At 33.0% G+C, this 22938-nt stretch overlaps 1 non-coding gene across 1 annotated transcript; it reads right to left on the reverse strand.

The window, feature by feature from the left end:
- Positions 1–22528: 22528 nt before the first annotated feature.
- Positions 22529–22636, reverse strand: LOC148547093 (small nucleolar RNA R71). The gene has a single exon (XR_015898814.1). It is a non-coding gene; the product is annotated as a small nucleolar RNA R71 (small nucleolar RNA).
- Positions 22637–22938: the final 302 nt, after the last annotated feature.

Raw genomic sequence — 22938 nt, forward strand, 5'->3', positions numbered from 1 at the left:
TCCTATATTGTTGTATATGGTGGCTTTGGTCTATGGACTGCATATAGATGGCTTTGCTACTTCTACTTCTAAGAATCTCCTAATTTGTCCCTTTTCTGTTTTTTTTTTTTTTTTGAGTTTGTACTGTTGCCTTTGAGTTTCAATTATTGTATTTCTATGCATGTGTTTGAACAATTGTAGACTGGATGCATACTTTTCAGTGTTAAAGCCAAACCAATGGAAGTGATTGTATTTTTCATTGAGTTCAAGAGGAAAGATGAAAAATAAAAAAATCCTTTTATTTAGATACTAGAAGCCAAGTATAGCATGAAGAAATCATTTCTTTTTTCTTCTGCTTTTAGTCAATTTTTTGGCTTTTATTTTCTTGATTTGAATGATAATTTGAAAACTCAGAAGAAGGATCTTCTGGACCGACTAAGAAATTTAAGATGTTCAAACAAGAAATATAAAATTATAATGTTATTTGTGTAGAGGTTGCAAATTACTCTGTCTATTTAAGGTACTAATATTTGGTATAATATATCTTCAAGTCTAAAAATCAGATATTGTTGTTGTTCTTTTTCTTTTATTTTTCTTTCTTTAAATTTCGTTAAACAAGCAACAGGATAAATACAAATATCTTTTTCTTCTTTTGTGATACTTGTATTTACTATCAATTGAATCATCTCTGCAGTAAAAAATAAATACAAGTAACTTATGTTAGGTATCTAATTATTTTTACAAAGATCTAAGTGGATGTTACTTCTGTCAAGCATTAAGATGTTCCTTTTTCATACTAAATAGATGTTACTTTAATATAAACCACGTGAATGGAAAATTAAAAAAGTTTATCCTACATAAGTAACTATAAATAAATTTATCATCATGCTAAGATGCAATAAAAGAAATCATAATATTCATTCAACTTATCCATACAATTTGCAACACTGTAGATATAAGAATTCATCATGACCAAAAGTAATACAAAGAAACATTTATTTGTTTAACAAAAGAAACATGTAATGTCATCCAATTAAATTTTTGCATAAACATTCAAGTTGCCTACAAAAAGAAAGATACTAAGTAGGACCAAAATAAAATACATCCAATTCTTAAAGTATTATAAAAATTCACAACTGTAACTAAAAAAAATTCTCAAAATGTATCAAAAGTGTCTCAAACGGTGACGTCATCACATGTGTTAAAGACATTGGTTTGACAAGTGATCAAAGCTTTTATTCTCCATTGATCATAGCAGTATCCACCCAATTTGATGTACTTCCCTTGCGAGGAATGTTTGGTAAAGGGAAATAAAAGGAAGAGCATCAAATTCAGTCAATTGATCAAATTCACCAAACAAATAAAAGGTGATTTAGGTGATAAGAACATTAGTGGAATAAAATACACTGCAAAAGAGATTTCAAGAACTAACAGCATTTTTTCAAGTTGTTGACGATACTGGGAATTCATATATAGTCCTGCATATATAACATTGGTGATCGACAAAGATGCAATCGAGAGAGGAGAAGGGATGTGGCGGTGATTGCAAACCGCGAGGGGAGGAGGGGTTGCGGCGATGATCTGCGAATCGTAAGGGGAAGGGCTGCGGCGGTGGTAGTGGCAGTGCGAATCGCGACGAGAGCGGCAATGCATTGGTGACAAATCGCAACGAGGAGGACGCTGTAGTAGTCATCAGTGCTGCGAATTGCGACAAGAACGGCTCTGCGGCGGTAGACAGCGCTGCGAATCGCGAGGGAGACGCTGCGGTGTTTGGCGGCGGTGCAAATCACAAGGGAGGATGGTACTCCGGAGAGACGACGACGGCGAGAATAGTTTGAGTGAAGGTGGGACACGATCGCAGAATATTATCGTGACGTGGAAGAGGAAGAGGAGAATTACGACATTATGAGAGTTGTTTTACAAAACCTAATTTTTCAAACAAATTATTAATGTCAATTATTTAAATTATAATTTAATAAAATAAATTAAAATAATTATAATTAATTGAGTTGTTGAATTCTTATTTAGTTAGATACTTACTTTCTATATTTTTCCAATATATATATATATATATATATATATATATATATATATATATATATATATAGGTATGAGCACGAGATAGGTGCTTGCATTGCGGTAAATTTCAACATCCACCTGCATGCACACATGGATTTTAAAATATGTAGAGTTAACTAGTAACTACGCTAGAGGCCTTACTTCTTTTTGAAAATTAAATTATAAAAACTATTATTTATATATTAAAATTAATTATTATATAAATATATATAATTTAATTTATTTTAATATATATTTTATATTTTAATATATACGTAGTATAGTTATTAAATAATATAATAATTGTATTTCCTTTAGCAGGCACCTATGTTATTCAATAATTGCTGAATTGTCTCATTCATTCTCTAATACATAGTCAAAGACAAGATACATTAAAATGTGATTATTTTTTTTTTTTATTAAAGATAAGAGACTCGAACCGTAACCTCTTAATTGAGTATGTGGAGACTATGCCATTTGAGTTATAACTCATTGACTTAAAATGTGATTACTTTGTGCTTCTGTACATGTATATTACATGTTGTAAACGTCACAAGAGGAGAAATACGAGTATATACAACTAATATTTGAATATTGGGCACACATTATTCTAACGTTGTGGGATAATGCACCAATAATATATGCGCTCAGAAAAACATACACTTTGCTCAACATAGAATCGCTCACCATTGAATGCACGCATACTCGAAGAAATAGTATACAATAACAGACAGGAAATTAAATGTTTACCTAGAATAATTTAGGTTTTAGGTTATTACGAATCTGGATATTAAAATGTACAGTTGTTGCTTGCATTGATAATGTTTGAAATTTTCTATAAAAATATATTCCATGCTTGCTTCTTCTCTCCCCCTTCCCCCAAAAAATAAATGGTATTATTATAGTTTCTAAAATGTAATGGTAGGTTTGTAATTTAAGTCAATATTGGCGATCTGATCTAGATATCCATGTGCTGCAAAATTGAAGTTATCCTTTCACATGGCATGATAAACTTCGTGGACTACTAGTAACTCGTCCACAAAAGCTAAGCCAACTGAAAATTTGAAACTATCATAATTAAAAAATATGTTTAACTCACATCATTTAATTTGTAGATTCTGGCAGCTTTAAGAGAATGGGGTGGACTTTTTCTGCAAATTCATCTTTTTTTTTTTTGTATTAAAAATGATAATTAAAGATGTTAAGTTATAATTTGGATTATGTTTTATAATTAATTAATTACAAACTTAAAAATATTTAATTATATATTTTAGATAATAATTATTTTATTTTTTATAATATTGATTTTATTATTTTATTTTAAAAAAATTGATTAATAATTATATTTATTACATATTTAAAATGATAAAGATTTTAATATTTATGAATTTAAAAATTATAAATTAATTGTAATGGTTGTGAAATTATATATATTGTTAAATATTTAATAATTTATTAATAAATAAATAAAAAGAGATTTGATGGGTTTTGTCCGCCATTCCGCCGTTAGCGAATCAGGAAAGAAATTTGAAATTGCTTCACTTAGCTTGGAGGCGGGACAGGAAAGAAATTCGAGATCGCTTCACTTAGCTTGGAGACGGAACAGACCAGCATCGCCAAATGATGAGCTTTTGGCAAAACGAAACAGAATGGAAGAGACTAATCTGTTTGTCACTCTTAGTTACTAGTACCAATTCATTAAAGGCCATTACCAATTTCACAGAGTAAACAAATTTGCAACCAAAATAATAAATAATAGGTTAAAAGAAAAAAAAAACGGTTGTCTTAAATTCTTTGCACCAAATGTCACCGTATAAATTATGAATTTTGCTAACATGTGTTTTAAGATATATTTTAAAAATATTATAAAAAAATAATTTATTAAAAGTTATTGAAAAGATAAATAATTTTATATTTTTGATATATTAAATATATAAAAAAGTTATTATTATTATCCTTTTAAAATGTGTTTTAGGGTACAAAATAGTTAAATTCATAAATAATTAGTATAAAATTGACCTGTGTTAATCAAATAATTAATTTATTTATTCACTTAAGTAAGTATTAGAAAGATCGAATTTCTTTTAATGTATGTAATAATTTATCGGTCAATAATATATTTTTAAATAAAATTGATTTACGAAAAATTGATCTTGAGTCTTTCGAATTAAAAAATACTGTAAAAAAAAATTATAAATAACGAAAAATTCTTATAGATAATTAACTATATTAAACTACTACGTCAAAGTTTTTTTAACAAATTAGTAAAGATAAGTGGGAAGTGTGCCGCTAAAGTAACTTAATTAGAGTAATAAATATTGCTATACTTTTCTTTGGTTCTCTGCACTTTGATGTGAAGGTGAATTTATTTTGATTGGTACGTTGAATTGCGTGGGAACTGAAACCGTGATGAGTCAAACATAGCAGCGGCTTAAGAGAGCTAGTATTTGCAAGCAACCATTGCTATGAGCTGTGTGCCTCGTGATATTAATAATGGCCAGAATTTCCTTCTTCTTTATTATTTTATTTAATTTAAGAATAATATTACACATTTAAATTGTTTTATTATTTAAATTTAATTAAATTAATCTAATATAATAATAATAAATTATTATTTAACTTGATTAAATTTAATTTATAAAAAAATTTAAATACGTAGCATTTACTCTTAATCTGATTGCGAGCTACTACTTAAAAATTGGTTAGTTGTATGTGTTAATGGTACTATGTCAGAACAAGTAGCGGCAGATATAGACCAGGGCAATGCATATGAACAAAGATGTGCATTCATTTTTTGATAGTAAGTAACAAGAAGCTTCATTCACTAACGGGATGCGAATTATGATATTAGAAAATTGTTAAGTTTGACACTAGCTAATTTTATTAGTACTTTTTTATTTGGATACTGTCTTTGGTATGAAAAAATTTTGTGAGTAAAAAAATATGAACTTTTTATTTCCACTTTAAAAAAGTATATAGAATACAAAATTTTAATATGATAAAAAAATTTGTATTTTATCTCTATTTCTATAACTAAACGAATTTATTGATTTTGTATTTCTACACAAGAAACAAGAGACAATATTCAAATGCATTATTTAAGTTTTGGTTTGGTGTAATGTTATTAGCAGCAGATCTCTAACCATTTCTTAAATAGTATAAGATAACCACAAACAATTAGATATAACAAATATATACATGGATCTTTGTGGAGATAGACATGCTTGTTTATGGGAAACATTGAGATAGAGAACAATATAATCTTTTGTAAGAAACCAAAAAAGGGTTTAAATGTGATCATATTCCTTAGAATTTCTATTAATTTTTTAAATGTGTACCGCGCGAAATTATCGTGCTCCAGCAATCCGCATGTCCAACATGTACTCCAGCGCCTTGCTTTTGGAATTTTTTCCAAAATGTTAAGGCTCGGATCAAAATTGTTTTATAGTTATAAGAATCGAACCGATCAAATTATTGATTTATTAATTTATTAGTTCAACTGATAAATTATTGGTTGAACTGATAAAATCGGTTCTACGTAAATAAAAAATATAAAATAGTCAAAAGTTTAAAGTTAAAATTTAAAATAGATATCTTCACTAATATTTTAAAAACAATCAAATTTCAACAAATTATAATCAACAAGTTATAATCCAATCATCATTAAATAAATATATAAAATTTTAGTATTTTTTATAATAAAGATTATTTAATTTTATTTTCATATTAAAGTAACTTTTTTTTTATTTTAATAACTAACTAATTAGTTTATATTTATATATTATTTTTATTGAAAAATAATATTTAATAAATATCATAAAATCATAATATTTGATATTTTTATTTATATGTGTTTAATAATATTTATATTAATAATTATGAATAATAAAAATATAATTAATTTAAATATAAGTGAGTATAAAATTAAAATAATATTAACAAAATATATTAACAAAATTATTGTATATTTTTACTATATAATTAATAATCAGCATATAAAAAAATAAGGAATAACCTAGTTTAGTGGTAAGAGGAGCATACAATAACAAGGAGGTTTTAGGTTCAAACCATATCTTTAACAATTTTGGAATTTTTTCTAGAACGGTTCAGTTGAACTGGTTTTCTACTTATTTTGATCAATTTTCACCGGTTTTAATCCTTAAACAGTCATATCACAGGACCGAACCGATTGAAGGTCTAATTCACCAATTTTTCGGTTGAATCAGTAAGTTTGGTCCGGTTCATACAACATTGTCTTTCATACTATATGTGTTAGTTATATTATATATAGAAACATTTCATCAAATAGTTTATACTTATTTAATTTATTTTGATTTTAATTTTAAATTCACTCATTTTTAAAATTAAATATATTTTTATTTGGATAAAGCAAGGTTCTGAAAATCGAACCAGTTATTGAACCGTTCTAACTACTAGTTTACTGATTCATGGTTCAATCGGTTCGACCGTGGTTGAACATAAAAAATAGTTTTATAATAAAATAATAAATAAAATATAAATAAAACACATTAAAATATAATTATAATTTAATATAAAATTTAAAATATCATCCAATTTTAGTGAACCAAGACAGCATTTTCTGAAAAATAGAAAGGTCAACCAAGATTTTTAGAAATGGAAGAAATAGACACATTGTTGAAATTCTGGTTATTAGCTTCAATGTCAAAATCATACACAACTCGAATAGTTGGACGCATCTTCACCTATCATATCTGGAACAAGTTAAAAAGTCATTTTGCTTCTCAAATTCGGGCTAGAATAATGCAGTTGAAAAATAAGATGAGCAATACATGAATTAGTCCTTTTGTGAGTGATTATGTGCTAACAATTAAGAGTACAATTGATGCACTAGTATCATTAGGAAAGACAGTGAATGAGAGTGATCGAATGCGTTGACGCATGCTTTGATAGAAGATTATACACTACTACTCCCTTCACTCTTAACAAGATCTCAAGAAATCACTGTAGGAGAGCTAGAGGCAGTGCTGTTTGCACATGAAAAGTATGATAGAGAGGTTTAGAAAGCCAGACTTAGGCCACTTGTTGCAGGCTAATGTTGTTGAATCTAGCTATGCAAGTTCTTATGATCAAGAATAGCCTCAAGAAAGGTTTCAGGTGAATTTTGCTCAAAGAGTAGTGTTTAGAGGAGGCTTCAGAGACAGAAGAAGATTTATAAGAGGAGCAAGGCAATCGCAAGGTTATGGCAGAGGTCAGGCATAGTATGCAGATAGAACAAGGGCTTAGGACTATGGAGCACAAAGCTATGGCAGAACACAATTATGAAAGAATGCAAGATCGACCTCAATGCCAGCTATGCAATAAATTTGGCCATCTAGCAAAGTCATGCTGGTACAGATATGAAGAAGATCGATCATCACCACAAGATCAATTCACACAAAGCCACTCAGAGAGAGCTCAGCCAAGTGAGCAGCACCCGAGTGCACATTTTAGTAGTGTGCTATCTAACCCTGCAACAATTCATGATTCAGTGTGGTATCCTAACTCAGAAGCAACACACCATATGACCTCCGATTCAGAAACTATGGCTGAAAAGAAGAACTATGAAGCAACTGATCAAGTGATAGTTGGTAATGGAACAGGTTTAGCCATAAACTGCGTTGGAAAAGCTTCAGCTTTCTTTAAAACTGATTTGGGCTCTAAAATTCTAATAATGCATAAACTGTTATTAGTGCCTGATATAACTAAGAATTTGCTAAGTGTCTACCAATTTTGTTGTGATAACAATTTCTTTCGAGTTTCATTCTCATGGTTGCTATGTCAAATCCCAAGATATTAAAGAAATAATGATAAAGGGAGATGTTGCCCAAGAGATGTACCATTTGCTCAATTTCTATCCAACTCATTCACCAACTGCATTAGTTAGTTCAGTGGAGTCAATATCGAATAATTACATGCTTTAGCATGCTAGGCTTCCTCATGCCTCAGCAGCTGTTGTTTCTAATGTTCTAAAGCATTGTAATATTCCTTTTTTGTCAAATAAATCCATTTGTAGCTCGTGCTGTATTGAAAAATCACATTCCTTACCATTTCTTAAGTCTAGAACCGTGTACAATGCTTTTTTAGAGTTGGTCTATTTTGATATCTGGGGCCCTACTCCAATTTCTGATTCAAATGGAAATCACTATTTTGTTAATTTTGTTTATGCTTACTCAAAATTTACATTGCTATATCTGATTAGAAGTAGAGCTCAATTGAAGTCAGCTTTTTTACAGTTTCAACAAATGGCTGAAGTCCAATTTAACACTAAGCTAAAAATGTTTCAAAGTGACAATGCTACAGAATATGTTAGTCTATCAAAGATGCTCCAAACGCAAGCGTAATCCACAGGTTCTCCTGTCCTCATGTTCATCAGCAAAACGGTATAGTTGAAAGGAAGCACCGGCACGTATTTGAGATGGGATTAACCATGCTATCAGCAGCTTCTATGCCTATAAACTTCTGGGAAGAGGCATTCACTATAGCAGCTCAGCTGATTAATGTTCTTCCCACTCTAGTGCTAAGTGGCATGTCACCAACTAAGAAATTGTTCAACAAGCAACCTCCATATGAGAATTTGAAAGTGTTTGGCTGTTTATGTTTTCCTCATCTCAAACCATACAACAAGAGCAAGCTTGATTTTAGATCCACTCCTAGTGTGTTTATTAGTTATGGAACAAGGAACAAATGGTTTAAATGCTTGCAACCATCAGCGAGAGTCATCATCACAAAATATATGGTATTTGATGAAACCAAGTTCCCATTTAAAGACCCAGATTCAGAGTTCAATGCTGCAAATCAAGATAAGCAGCAAACAAATAACTTTACACCGCTTCCACCACTACCAATACTTCCTAAACACTCAACAATCAATTTAAACCAGACACCCTCACCATTTCTCCAAACCACAAACCAAACATCTCCATCAAACCTCAACTATATTTCTCAAACTTTTCACATCTTATATGTTCCAGTAACTAGTCTAATTTCTCAAGCTCCACTAAGCAACACCAATCAAACCACTACTCCTTCCCTTCAATCACAACCTTCCTACATCAATTCTTCACCAGCATAGCCTATCCATCCATTGATCACCACAACTAATCATATCAGTTCATCACATACTGCACCTTCAGACACTCCAGTTTCAGTGCCAATCTCCAATTTTGAAATTGCTCTCCCCTAGCCCTCTAATGATGCAGCTCAACATGCTACAGCCAATACTCATCCCATGATTACTCACAGTAAGTCAGGCTCTTTGAGATGAAGAGCTTTCCAAGTTAGCATTGAGTCGAGAAGTGTTCAACAAGATTTGGCTGATCCTCAATGGAAAAACGCAATGGATGCTGAATTTAAAGCTCTCCAAAAGAATCATACCTGGAAACTTGTCCCATTACCACCTGGCAGAGAGGCCATAGGTAGCAAATAGGTATTCAGACTTAAGTATAATACTGATGGGAGTTTACAAAAACATAAAGCATGCCTGGTGGCTCAAGGATTCTCTCAAAGACCAGGGTTTGACTTCACAAAAATGTATAGTCTAGTTGTTAAACCAACCTCTATCCAAATTGTCTTGTCCATAGCATTAGCAAGATGCTAGCCTATGAGACAGCTAGATGTAAATAATACCTTTTTGCATGGAGAGCTCACTGAGGATCTATACATGCGGTAGCTACCAAGATACACAGCAGGTGATCCTACCTTTGTGTGTAAGCTTTCCAAGGCCCTTTATGGATTAAAGTAGACACCTAGAGCTTGGTACCATAAGCTCTCTAGCACTTCAAAACTTGGAATTCTCATCCACTAAGTCAGATATTTTGGTTTTTGTGAGGCATGTTAACTCTTCGATTACCTATGTCTTAATCTATGTAGATGACATTATAGTGACCGAAAGCTCTGCTAATGTTATTTCTGAAGTCACTCAAAAGCTAAATTCAGCTTTTGCACTAAAGGACATGGGTGATTTGCATTATTTTTTAGACATTCAGGTGACAAAATTGGATGATGGAGGGCGATGCTGACTCAAGGAAAATATATTCAAGATTTACCATTGAAAGCTATTATGAATGGCTGCAAAACCATGCCACATACCACTTCTATCCACTGTAAGAATTGAAGCAACAGGAGGTGCACTATTTGATAATTCTCCCTTATATCGATCAAAAGTGGGCAGTCTTCAGTACTTGACTGTCACAAGACCTGATTTAGCATATAGTGTCAACAAAGTAGCCCAGTTCATGCAAGCCCCTTTGGAGAGTTACTAGAAATTGGTCATGAGGATTTTGAGATATGTGAATGGAACAGCATCATATGGCCTCAAGCTTCACAAAGATCCCTTGTTGATGGTTACTTCTTACTGTGATTCTGATTGAGGAGGCGATCCAAATGACAGAAAGTCAATTAGAGGTTTTTGTGTCTTCGTGGGCAAGAACTTGGTGTCTTAGCAATCAAAGAAACAAGGGGCTGTAGCAAGGTCAAGTACAGAAGCAGAGTATGGAGCCTTGGCAGATTTAGCAGCTGAACTAATTTGGATTAAAGGTATCATAGGTGAATTGAAGTGGAATCTGACAGAGGCACCCATGACTTACTATGACAATCAAAGTAGAGTTCTTTTGGTTGCCAGCCCCATTTTGCATTCGAAGTCAAAACATTTCAAAATTGACTTACACTTTGTAAGAGATTATATGTCCAAGAAGGTGATTCAAGTGAGTCATGTACGGATCTTTGTCCAAATAGCCGATACTTTTACAAAGGCTCTCCTTCAACAGCATTCATTCAACTTAGACACAAACTCAAGGTGCAGAATTTGGCAAATTCAGCTCCCTTGAGTTTGAGGGGGCATGATAGCATGTGTGCAGTAAAGGAATACAGAGAAGAGCAAAGTGAAGGAAGAGAATTTAGTTAAAGTTTCTGTTTTAAGTATGCTGAGCTGTCAAATTAGTTACACAGAACCTTCTAAATAAGTTCCTTCTCCAATCTGTCTTTATATATTGCAATTGCAGTCTTGTGTAATTGATTCTATTTTTACAACAATAATGCACTCTAAAACTTCTCATTTCTTCTTCGTTCTAATCTGATTTCAACTTCTCTCTCTCACTCACTAATCTCTGGTACCTTCACTAAGTTTTGGATTTTTTTATATGAAGGACATCTAGAAAAAGTATTACAAGAATATTTTGGTTATATTTTTCTAAGACATAGAAGAAGATATGAATTAACAATAACATTGACAATATTCACGTCTATTACTCTGTAAACTATTCATATCAAATTTAACGGTAGGACAACATTGAACCCATTTAAAAATTTTTGGGACAAAAATAGGACGTTTAAAATGTTAAAGACTAAATTAGGATTTGACCCAAACGTTAATGACTAAATTAAAATTTGGCCCAAACATTAAGAATCAAAATAGTTCTTTATCCTTTTTATTCAACTATAAAATTTTATTAAACGTTTATAAATTAAAAAGTAAACAAAACTTTTTTTATTAATCACAACTTATTTTTTCTTTTTATAATTATATAATATCTATTAATATTATTTTTTAATAAATATTTATAGTATTTAATAATATGATAGATATACATTAATTAATAAATTATTAAAACTTAAAAATAATAGCTGTTTTAATATAAAAACAGAATAAAAAATACTTATAATAAAAAAAAATTTTATATAATTAATTCATTATATCGAGTTAATTAATTAGCTTAACCATTAATCTAACTGTTGAACTAGTAATAAAATAATTCAGTGTTCTGATCGGATCAATTAGCAGTTCGATTTTGATAATTATAAAGAAAGTATAGATACTTCGATTGCCAAATAAAAACAAAGAGGAAGAAAGAAAGAAATTCTACCACATAAATCTTCTCAACACATAGAACATGTACAAGCTTTGGATGAAAAGGAGACATCGGATCAAGAATCAAACTTCTATCAATGTTACCACTAACATCATACTTATATTCACCTATAGTTCAACTATTTACGTTGGAACTCAACTACTCCATATATTCATTGTTTCTGTTAGTTAATATAGATGCTGAAAATAATATTTTCAAACATAAAAGATTTGTTAATATATTTTTGTTTGTTTGTTAGATTGTATAGTTGGCTAGTTTGTTAGGGCTAGCTAATATATAGTTTGTTATTCTTTTTTTCATTCTTTTCACACTTTTTGTACAGCTATATAAACTGTATAGTATAGTGTAAAGTTCTTATGATGTATTATTCAATTGTAATCAGAATATTCATCATCATAACATTTCTCTCTCTCTCTCTCTCTCTCTCTCTCTCTCGGTTTCTTCTCTAATCATTCTTTTCTTCCTTTTCTTCTTCATTCTGCTGCAGTCATTTCATTGGCTGACAGTAACTCTTTCTCCATTTGTTGTTAATTTGCTGCTCAAGATTGATACCATTTTATATGGTATCAGAGCTATGTTACATCAATGGCGACAAACAAAGAAAATAGCTCAAATGCCAACACTCAAGTAGATTCTGCTGCAGATTTTGAATGATTCACAACGTTTATACGTTAGTTCTCGCAATTTCAAGCTCAGCTCAACAGATCAAACTCTTCTTCTCCAATCTTTGACCCTATCAGCCCATTACCTACATCTGAGTGAAAGCCCAGGTACGGTTTTGATTCTGCTTCAGCTTACTTCTTAAAACTACTACCAATGGTCACACGATATATGGAGAGCACTCAGATCAAAGAACAAGGTGAAGTTCTTGGATGGTTCGATTCCAAAACCAGCTGAGAATCAATCTTTGTTTGAAGCTTGGAATCGCTGCAATAACGTGTTGCTTTCATAGCTCAACCTCTCGCTTTTCCAGAAATTGCTAAGAGTGTGATGTATGTGGATTAGCAATGCTTCAGATCTGTAGAAGGACTTGAAGAATCGTTACTCACATGGAGATGTCTTTAGAGTTGGAGAACTGAAAGAGGAATTCTACACTATCAGGCAAGGTGATTAAATTGTTACTTCCTACTTTACCAAATTAAAGTCTGTTTAGGAAGAATTAGAGAACCTTCGTACAATCCCTAGCTGTATAGCTTGTGTTAATGGCTGCAACTGTGGATTAAAAATTTTTAGGGATTATGCTTCTGAGGAATATGTTGTAAAATTTTTCAGAGGTCTCTATGAGCAATACTCTACTGTAAAATCTCAGATTATGCTACTAAAACCTTTCCCCGACATCAATGTTGTTCTGGCAATGCTAACTCAACAAGAGAGGGAACTAAGTTCAAATTTTTTGGATACAAAGATAATCACAAATTCTATGAAAGTACAACATCAATGAAGAGGTAATTCTTCCTCAAGAAGTAGAGGAAGAGGTCGAGGTGGTAGCAAGAAAAACACTGCTCAGAAGACTTTTGGTAAATGATACACTTCTAAATTATGCACTTACTGCAACAGAATTGGACATTTGGTTGAGAATTGCTACCAGAAAAATGGTTTTTCTGCACATTGGAAGCACAAAGTGCAAATCACATCAGTACTGAAGGTGAAATTGAAGATTCAGGTGTTGGTGGTGGCATTACTGATTCTGGTCAAGAAGAAGGTGGTAATGAAACTGTTCTTGTCCTAACTCTAGACCAGAAGCAAATTTTAATTGCATTTCTCCAGTAACCACTCATGACAGCTCCAAGTAGTGTGAATCATATCACTTCCTCAGCTACCTTAACTCAACCAAAAGGTAGACATATTTTGAATGCATGTTTTACTAAAACTTGTTGGATAATAGACAGTGGTGCTACTAATCATGCCTGTTATTGTAACACCTACCACAAAGAGCCTTATGCTTAAGTCATAAGACAAAGGTGGCGAGGTATTACGACCTCTAAAAATAAAAAATATATATATAATATAGTTGAAAAAGTTTTATATCTAGGAGCCTTTGAAAAAAAGGGTAAAGCAAATTTGTTAAATCGAAAAACGCAACGCTCGTGAATAATGTTTACTTGCGTATGAAGAAAGCTTAAGCGCAAAATATATATATATATACAAAAAGAGTAGAGAATCAGGGATACATAGTAATCAAGCTCCAAGCTCAGCCTGCGAAACTAAGGCTGGCTAGAGAGTATTTACATATATACATATTAAGTCCAAAGCCCAAAATACACAAAAGAGTCTCAAGTGCTCTATAAACCTCTATGAGGTACAAAATAAAACAAGTCTAAAGGAGAGTTATATATAGGAGCATATATCTAAACAGAAACAAAAGATAATATCCCAAAAGACCTACTTCGCTGCAAGAGCTTCAGACGCCTAACGAGGTGCCTCGCGACCTGCATCTGAAAAACACAAATATCCGTATGGAATGAGAACCGGATGTTCTCAGCATGGTAATGGTGCCGCATACATAAGATATAAGGTCCTGGGAAAGCCAGAGGCAATCCTAGAACTCTGTCACTTAAATTATAAAATTTAAATAATTAAAATGGAAACCATAAACAGGGGTAATTTTCTAAGGTTCTTAAACTTAACCAAATTCTAACTAAAACCCTCAACTATTCCTTTCCTCCACAATCTTCCCAAATTCTAGTAGAACCACACAGACAAACAAAGCAGAAAAAGCAAACAAAAGTAGATTACAGATGCAGCAGGTAACAAATATAGCAAGTAAGCATAATAATCACATAGGCAAGCCCAATTAATGCACAAGCAAACAAAACATACATATGCATATGATGAATGTCAATCCTACTGGCCATGAGCTCACGCATCGGGTACTTTGCTAGAACCCAACACATCTGGTAGCTAACCCAAACATTTGTCTCTAGGTTGCGCATCCCCAGGAGAAACTTTAACAAAGGAGAGTGCCTTTCCACCTTCTCCTGGAGGTTTCACGAAGGAGAGTGCCTTTCTACATCGAAAGAGTGTGCCTTTCCACCTTGCAACCAGAGAAGAATGTGGGGAAAACAATACGAAGGAGAGTGCATTTCCACCTTCCCTACATCCCCATCACGACAAGAGAGGGAATCCTCCGTCCTAAGCTTGCCATCCGAACACATTTTCAATTAACACACAAGCGGGTTCGCACCCAAACCTTGCCATCTCGACCATTTCGGCCATACCCAGTCATTGTCAATCTCAACATTTACCCCTAAATTCAGCCACATCTTCGCACTTTTCATTCTTAATTCGTCATGTTCCAAGATTACTTCACCCCCAAGTCACCACATCTTCCTAACTTCTTCTCATTACTAGGCATACTATTAAGATCTAAGGCTAAGAGAATGAAAATAGAGGTTTAGAAGTTTGAAATTAAGCTTTAAAACATAAAATTCATGTTTGCTGAAATAGGAGACACACGTACGTGTGGGAGTGCAATTTGCTCTTCAGGCGTACGTATTACCACGTCCGCATACGCAAGTACGCTGGACAGAATCAAACGTCCGCGTATGAAGCCCCATGCTCGCATACGCAAGGGCCTTTTTTTTTTCCATGATGTGTACACATTACCTCGTCTGCGTATGCATGCATGCCAACTAGAAATGCCCATCCGCATATGGAGGGGGTTTGCGTACACATGCATTGTAGATTAGTCAAAATGGCTAAGTCTGCAGAATTTCAATTTTACATACCAAAATTTTGACACGCATAACTTTCTCGTTTTAAAATATTTTTCATCTGTTCTTTGAATGGCGTAAACTTCATGAACCCAATTTTCATATAAAATAAGTTTGAAACAATTTGGGGGTCCGGAAGCCGAGTTATGGATCGCCGAAGTTCGGCCAAAAATTAAATTTTCACAAAATCCTCAACCTCTATTTTCATTAAAAACCAAACTCAATCCTAACCTCCTATACATATATTCAACACAGCAACATACCATATCACACTAACAGAACACTAAAAATCTCCACATCAAACCACAATCAATCATACCTCAATGATACATGATTTCACACCTAAATTTCTTACTTTAATCAATAAGATTATCAACAATCCATCATATATGCATAAGCAACATCATCAACATGTCAATCATTATTCAATCACCATTTTAGCATTTTATTTCCACCACAACAATGATCACCAACACATGCTCAATCCATATCATCAATCATTTTCACAAGTGCTAAGCATTCAATATACTTAATCCTTCCAACCTATCCTATGGTCCTCTAGCCTAAGTTTTCACAAGACATTATATATTAAATACGAGAAACCTAAACCATACCTTGGCCGATTTCCTCGTATAACCCAAGACAACCCACTTAGGCAAGAAGCAAGTCCTCAACACCAATTTCAGCAACTAGCACCAAATCCCAAGCTTCCAATTAAGCTTCTAACATATCCAATTGCTTCATATCACATATATACATACACCTAACACATTTATCACATATACATATACAAAATTCAATACCCACATACTTAACCAATGAATTCACTATGGGTTGAGAATTCTTACCGTACCCACGAACCAAACGAACCAAACCCAACAATTCTCGCAAACTAAATCGAACCTAAAGTACCAAAACTAACAAAATCTCAACATATATACTTACAAATTTCAAATTTCAAGGGGTGGAGCAACTGGAGTGAGAGTGAGGCTTACTTATGAAATTTTTTCAATAGATTCGTAGAGCTCAACGCAGTGGTCGTGTGGTCGCAAATGGTGCGACGATCGAAACTCTGAGTAGAAAGTTAGAGCAAATTGAATTAAGGACAAGGGTTTGTTCCTGCTCCTCCACCCCAATTGTGTTTCCCTAGCGTGTTTAGCTTATGGGAAGAGAAGAGAGCTGAGCTCTCTTAAGTTTTATGAGACTTGGGCTGGGCCTTGGGCCCATTTTGGACCCAGTTCGTTCTGTTTGGCCCAATCTTGGGCCAAATTCTTTAAAATTAGTGTCAAAATTTTTATTTTAATTAGCCCTATCTTATTAAACTATCAAAGTCATATTTCTAATTTTTTTAAATAATAATTAATTATCTTCTAACTTTGTGGGTTTTACAATTATCTTCAAGATTTTTTTAAAACTTTTTATCATATAAAGCCTGTTTTGGTTAATCTACCTGATGGATCTAAGACCTCTACAAATATTTGTGGAATTGTGCAATTGTCAACCTCTTTGATCCTTACCAATGTTTTATTCATACCTCACTTTAAATATAAATTGATTTTTGTTTCCAAGCTTACTAAATCATTACATTGTGAATTTAGATTCACTAATTCTTACTGTGAGATACAGGCACTTCCTTAATTGAAGATGATTGGACAAGATGAGATGCAAGGAGACCTATATGTGATGAATGTTGAACCTATGAAACTGCCTTTATTAGATTTTAGGATACAATCTGTAACTCTCGGTGTACAGCAAGATCTAGGAGCTTTTTGGCATGCTAGACTAGGTCATTTACCTTACAGCAGAATGATTACCATGGAAAATAGGTTTCCTTTTATTGATTGCATTACTTCTTCACATGTTTGTGATTCTTGTCAATATGCTAGACAGAGGAAATTACCTTTCACAACAAACAATACAAATTCTGAAAATGCTTTTGATTTATTTTATATTGATATTGATATTTGGGGACCTCTTTATATTCAATCAACTTTAGGTCATAAATATTTTCTAACTATAGTTGAGGATAAAACTCAGTTCACATGGATTTATTGCATGAAATTGAAATATGAAACTAGAAAATTGGTTCAAGACTTTGTCCAACTTATGCAAACACAATTCAGCAAAAGAATTAAACTTCTTGTGTTGAAACTCCACAACAAAATGACGTTGTGGAGAGAAAGCATAAGCACTTACTGACAGTTGCAAGAGCATTACTATTTCATTTAAATGTTCCCAAATGTTTTTGGCATTATGTTGTGCAACACTCAATTCATTTAATTAATAGATTACCTACTGTATTTTTGAACAATATAACTCCATATGAGGCTTTATTTCATTCAAAACCTTATCTAAATGAGCTTAAAGTTTTTGGTTGTCTTGTGTTTGCTTCAACACTTACAGCTGGTAGGACAAAACTAGATCCTAGAAATACATAATTTTTTGAATATATTTTTCCTTTTAGATCTGTTCAAACAACAACTAGGACTCATGCAAACTCAAATTCTCACCTACAACACTTTTAGTCCAACAGATTTTGATCATTTTCTTGATTTGCAATTGCCTTCTACATCACATTATGAGGATATTATTCATACATCATCACATCCTAAAATCACTGTTGATGTCTCTAATAACAATAACTCTCTTTCATCTTTGAATAATGACATTAGTAAGAACTCTACATCATCTGCATCTGCATCATACATTCATGAAAATAGTTATAATGCTGCTGCCCTTATGCCTTATGTTGATCACATTCAATCTGAACCAACTCAGCCTATCCTGAGAAGGTCTGAGAGGGATAGAAAACTACCATCATACCTTAAGGACTTTCATTGTTTCAGCATGGCATCACATGAGAATCTGATGAGCGGATAATTTATACGCTTTTTGGCATTGTTTTTACATAGTTTTTAGTATAATTTAATTAGTTTTTAATATATTTTTATTAGTTTTTAAATAAAAATCATATTTCTGGACTTTACTATGAGTTTGTGTGTTTTTCTATGATTTTAGGTATTTTCTAGCTGAAATTGAGGGACTTGAGCAAAAATCAGATTCAGAGGCTGAAGAAGGACTGCAGATGCTGTTGGATTCTGACCTCCCTGCACTCAAAGTGGATTTTCTGGAGCTACAGAAGTCCAAATGGCGCGCTCTCAATTGCGTTGGAAAGTAGACATCTAGGGATTTCCAGAAATATATAATAGTCCATACTTTGCTCGAGTTTAGATGATGCAAACTGGCGTTTAACGCCAGCTCTCTGCCCTATTCTGGCGTTAAACGCCAGAAACAAGTTACAAATTGGTGTTCAACTCCAAGGAAGACCTCTACACATGAAAGCTTCAATGCTCAGTCCAAGCACACACCAAGTGGGCCCGAAAGTGGATTTCTGCATCATCTACTCATTTCTGTAAACCCTAGTAACTAGTTTAGCATAAATAGAACTTTTTACTATTGTACTAGGAGTCTTTTTCCCTATTTTCGAATTCATATGCCATTTGGGGAGGCTGGCCATTCGGCCATGCCTGGACCTTGTTCTTATGTATTTTCAACGGTAGAGTTTCTACACACCATAGATTAAGGTGTGGAGCTCTGCTGTTCCTCATGAATTAATGCAAAGTACTATTGTTTTTCTATTCAATTCAAGCCTATTTCTTCTCTAAGATATTCATTCGCACACAAGAACATGATGAATGTGATGATTATGTGACGCTCATCACCATTCTCACCTATGAACGCGTGCCTGACAACCACTTCCGTTCTACATGCAAACAAGCTTGAATGTGTATCTCTTAGCCTCCTGATTTATGATCAGAGTCTTCGTGGTATAGGCTAGAATTATTGGCGGCCATTCTTGAGATCCGGAAAGTCTAAACCTTGTCTGTGGTATTCTGAGTAGGATCTGGGAAGGGATGGCTGTGACGAGTTTCAAACTCGCGAGTGCTGGGCGTAGTGACAGACGCAAAAGGATTACTAAATCCTATTCCAGCAGGATCGAGAACCGACAGATGATTAGCCGTGCGGTGACAGCGCATCTTGGACCATTTTTACTGAGAGGACGAAAAGTAGCCATTGACAACAGTGATGCCCAACATACAGCTTGCCATGAAAAGGAGTATGAAGGATTGGATGAAAGCAGTAGGAAAGCGGAGATTCAGAAGAACCATTTGAATCCGCCTGACTGAGATTTACAAGGTGACCATAGCTTGCTTCAAGCCGACAATCTCCGTGGGATCGACCCTTACTCACGTAAGGTTTATTACTTGGACGACCCAGTGCACTTGCTGGTTAGTTGTGTGAAGTTGTGACAAAGAACTAAGATTATGAACGTGCGTATTAAGTTTTTAGCGCCGTTACCAAGGAATGAACGATCATGATTTTCCACACCAAGTTTTTGGCACCGTTGCCGGGGAATGAACGATCACGATTTCCCACACCAAGTTTTTGGCACCGTTGCCGGGAATTGTTCGAGTTTGGACAACTGACGATTCATCTTGTTGCTCAGATTAGGTAATTTTATTTTAATTTTAAGTTTTTGTTTTTATTCTTTTTATTTTCGAAAAAAAATTTTCAAAAAAAAATAAATTATTTCAAAAAAATTAAATTTTCTATGTTCTTCAGAATTTTTAAGAATGAATTCTAGAGTTTCTTCATGATCTGTTGAAGCCTGGCTGGCTGTCAAGCCATGTCTAAATTTTTGGACTGAGGCTTCCACTTATCATGGCAAGAGCCCTTGGACTCTCATCTAATCAGCTGTTATATGCCTGATTTGTATCTGCTGAAGCTTGGCTGGTCATTGGCCATGTCTAGTGTTTTGGACCGGAGCTTTCGCTGAAAGCTTGGCTGGCTAGTAAGCCATGTCTAATTCCTGGACCGGAGCTTTAGACTAACATTGCATGATTCCTAGAATTCTCATTAGAAATTTTGAAATCCTTATTTTTCTTTTTCCAAATAATTTTCGAAAAATTACAAAAAAATTATAAAACCATAAAACCAAAAATAATTTTATGTTTCTTGTTTGAGTCTAGTGTCAATTTTTAAGTTTGGTGTCAATTGCATGCTTTTAATTTTTCTTTAAAATTTCGAAAACTCATGCATGTCTTCTTCATGATCTTCAAGTTGTTCTTGATGATCTTCTTTGTTTGATCTTTAATTTTTTATGTTTTGTGTCTTTTCTTGTTTTTCATATGCATTTTTAATTTGTTAGTGTCTAAACATTGAAAATTTCTAAGTTTGGTGTCTTGCATGTTTTTCTTTTCTTAAAAAATTTTCAAAAACATGTTCTTGATGTTCATCTTGATCTTCAAAGTGTTCTTGGTGTTCATCTTGACATTAATAGTGTTCTTGCATGCATCTTTTGTTTTAATCCAAAACTTTTATGTTTTGAGTCATTTAGTTGTTTTTCTCTTTCATCATTAAAAACTCAAAAATCAAAAAAATATCTTTCCCTTTTTATCTCATAAATTTTCAAAAATTTGAGTTGACTTTTTCAAAACTTTTTAAAATTTAGTTGTTTCTTATGAGTCAAATCAAATTTTCAATTAAAAATTCTATCTTTTTCAAACCTTTTTCAAAAATCAAATTTTTTTCATTTTTTCTTTCATAATTTCGAAATTTTCAAACTTTAATTTCAAAATCTTTTTCGTATTTCTATTTCATATTTTCGAAATTAATGCTAACAATTAATGTGATTGATTCAAAAATTCTAAGTTTGTTACTTGCCTAGTAAGAAAGGTCCAATCTTTAAATTTTAAAATCATATCTTTTTGTTTCTTGTTAGTCAAGTAATCAACTTTAATTTTCAAAATCAAATCTTTTTAAATTTCTTTTTCAAATCTTTTTCAAAATAAATTTCAATCACATCTTTTTCAAAATCAATTTCAAAATCTTTTCCAACTTCCTATCTTTTCAAAATTGATTTTCAAATCTTTTTCAATTAATCTTATCTTGTTTGATTCTTATCTTTTTCAAAACTACCCAACTAATTCTCTCTCTAATTTTCGAAAATCACTAACCTCTTTTTTCAAAATTCCTTTTTAATTAATTAATTGTTTTAAATTTTAATTTAATTTCATTTTTTTATTTTCGAATTTTAACTTTAATTTTAAATTGAAAACAAAAATATTTTTATTTTATTTTATTTATTTTTTGAATTCTTCCCTCTGTCATCTCCTACTAATTATTTATTTATCTACTAACACTTATCTTCTACACATAATTCGAACCCCATCTTCTTCTCTGCGTTCGAGTTCTTCTCTTCTCTTCCTTCTATTCTTCTCTTCTTATACTTACATAAGGAATCTTTATACTGTGACATAGAGGATTCCATATTTTCTTTTGTGTTCTCTTCTTTTTCATATGAACAGGAACAAGGATAAGAACATTCTTGTTGAAGCTGATCCTGAACCTGAAAGGACTCTGAAGAGGAAGCTAAGGGAAGCTAAAGCACAACTCTCTGGAGAAAATCTGACAGAAAATTTCGAAAAAGAAGGAGACATGGCCGAAAATAATAACAATGCAAGGAAGATGCTTGGTGACTTTACTGCATCAAATTCCAATTTACATGGAAGAAGCATCTCAATCCCTGCCATTGGAGCAAATAATTTTGAGCTTAAACCTCAATTAGTTTCTCTGATGCAACAGAACTGCAAGTTTCATGGACTTCCATCAGAAGATCCTTTTCAGTTCTTAACTGAATTTTTGCAGATCTGTGACACTGTTAAGACCAATGGGGTTGATCCCGAGGTCTACAGGCTTATGCTTTTCCCGTTTGCTGTAAGAGACAGAGCTAGAATATGGTTGGACTCTCAACCTAAAGACAGCCTGAACTCTTGGGATAAGCTAGTCACGGCTTTCTTAGCCAAGTTCTTTCCTCCTCAAAAGCTTAGCAAGCTTAGAGTGGATGTTCAAACCTTCAAACATAAAGAAGGTGAATCCCTCTATGAAGCTTGGGAGAGATACAAGGAACTGACCAAAAAGTGTCCTTCTGACATGCTTTCAGAATGGACCATCCTGGATATATTCTATGATGGTCTGTCTGAATTATCAAAGATGTCATTGGACCATTCTACAGGTGGATCCATTCACCTAAAGAAAACACCTGCAGAAGCTCAGGAACTCATTGACATGGTTGCTAATAACCAGTTCATGTACACTTCTGAAAGGAATCCTGTGAGTAATGAGACGCCTCAGAGGAAGAGAGTTCTTGAAATTGATGCTCTGAATGCCATATTGGCTCAGAACAAAATATTGACCCAGCAAGTCAATATGATTTCTCAGAGTCTGAATGGAGTGCAAGC

Source organism: Arachis ipaensis, chromosome B8 (genome assembly GCF_059453495.1).
Source record: "Arachis ipaensis isolate K30076 ecotype BB chromosome B8, ASM5945349v1, whole genome shotgun sequence".
Classification (NCBI taxonomy): Eukaryota; Viridiplantae; Streptophyta; class Magnoliopsida; order Fabales; family Fabaceae; genus Arachis; species Arachis ipaensis.